Below are 2403 nucleotides of genomic sequence, written 5' to 3' on the forward strand. Positions count from 1 at the left end.
GGCAACAATATAACGCTTGTGTAAATTGACTCTGTATTTTTTTTTTCCGTTGTAGGATGGAGGGAAACGTAAGAAATTGTCGAGGGAACCGTGCAATACTAGAGGGGGAGGTTTGTATACAAGCTTGATGTGGGCAGATAAAAAATATATATATATTACTAATTAAATTCACTCAGGGATATCTCAATTGAAGCTCGTCCTTATATTGTCTCTATTACATTGGGGTTGGGGTGTGTTGATTTTTAATATATTGACAAACATAACATTTATACAGATACATAAACGAGAACGGCATGCACCCACACACGTTTTCACACTCACAAAAATCATACCCACATCACACACAAAACAACACATATATATTCAAATAATACACTCACAAACACTCAAAATATAAAAACATACTCAAATATCACAAACACCACACACACTCTCACACTCTCACCACCACACTAAAACATATACCTGTATAGATAAATACAAATAAAGTACATAGACTAAATTTTAGATGGATGGGTGTGTGTGTGTGTTGTATGAATATACATTTTCATATAAATATTTAAAATAGATAAATTAATTATTTTTATTTATATTTATATATTTTTATATATTTTATATTTTATATGTTATGTTTATATTGGATTTAGCTATATATTTATATATATAGATATTTCATTTGAATTCTTTATTATATTTATATATATATATTATATATATTTTAGTTTCTTATATATATATAGATATATATATTTATATGTATATTTATATATAGATATATATTTATTATATATATATATATTTATATATTATATATATAGATATATATTTTGATTTTATTTTTTTTTATATTTATAAATATATTTATGTTTTTATATATTACATATTTATATATATTTTATATTATTTATATTTATTTTATTTATTGATTCTCTTCTCTATCTCGTCTATCGACTACTCTATTCTTCCTCTCTCTCTTCTCTCTCTTCTCCTCTCTTCTTCTCTCTCTATCTCTTCCCTCCTCTCTCCTCTTAACTTCTCTCTCTCTATTATCTCTCTCTCTCCTCTCTTCTCTCTATCTCTATCGCTTCATCTATCTATCTCTGCTCTCTTCTTCTCTATCTGTTTCATTCTTCTTATCTCTCATTTCTCTACTTTCTATAGCTATATAGCTCTTATAGCGACGTCAATAACTCAACGCTCTTTCTCTTCTCTCTTCACTCTCTCTCTCTCTTCTCTCTCTCTCTCTCTCTCTCTCTCTTATTTCTTCTTTCTCTCTCTCTTCCCTCATCCTCTTTTCTCTCTTCTCTATCTCTCTTCTCTCTCTCACTCCTCGCTACTCTCCTTTCTCTCTCTCTCTCTCTCTCTCTCTCTCTATCTCTATCCCTCTCCCTCTCCCTCTCTCTCATCTTCTCTCTCTCTCTCTTCTTTATCTTCTCTCTCTCTCTCTCTCTCTCACTCTCTTTCTATCTCTCTTCTCATCCTCTCTCCTCCCTTCCTCATGTCCCTCTCTTACTTCTCCTCACTTCTATCGTCATCAATCCTCGAGTCTCCCGTGGCATGAAGATTCTAAAAAAAAATATATAGTCAAAAAGCGAAGTGAGGGAAAAAGAAACTGCTTCATCATTAGGTGCGGGCAAGTCTGCCTGGGCTTTTTTCCTTTGGACGGCAAAAGTTCAAGTTATATGGTTTGGCCCTCGGAGAAAACGAGAGGGGGGGGTCTAATTTAATGAGGGGGGGGGGGGGTGGGGGGGGTGGAGGTGAGAGGTGGGGGTGGGTGGGGTTGTAGGGGTATAGGATGGGCAGGAAGGGGTCGGTGTTGGGGGAGGAGAGGGACTGAGGGATCTAGGTGGGGGTGGAGGGGAGGTGACATTAGTGAGATATTTAGAGAGGGAGGGTGGAGAGAAGAGAGACGAGATAGATTAGGACAGTAAGATGATGGAATGGAGGAGAAGAGAGAGAGAGAATGGAGGAGGAGAGGAGAAGAGAGAGAAAATGGAGAGGAGGAGGGTGAGAGAGGGAGCCGAGACGAGTGAGAGAAGAAAAAAAAACGTAACGCGAAAGAGAGAAATATCATACTCTTTTGGAAACGTAAATTGAAATTGTTTGTCATCTAATCCACAGAAGGAATTAACGGTAAAAGGTCTTAATCTGATGTTGTTTTATGTGATAGTAGATTATTCTTAAGTGAAAACAAAATTGGTCCTCTCAACGTCTTTATAGTGGATAGTATTTTATATAAGAAGAACAGTTAACTTTATTTTTATCTTTAAATGTGCAAACAGAACGCTTCGCATTCCATTTAGTTTTAAATATCCATATCTGCGAAACAGCGCAGTGTTTATCATTTCCACATTACCAGAAGTAAATCAATCTCTCAGGTAATCATCAGGCGGATATTAATCA

This window comes from Penaeus japonicus, unplaced genomic scaffold (assembly GCF_977035675.1).
Source record: "Penaeus japonicus unplaced genomic scaffold, GWHDUDI00000001_assembly GWHDUDI00000004, whole genome shotgun sequence".
Lineage (NCBI taxonomy): Eukaryota > Metazoa > Arthropoda > Malacostraca > Decapoda > Penaeidae > Penaeus > Penaeus japonicus.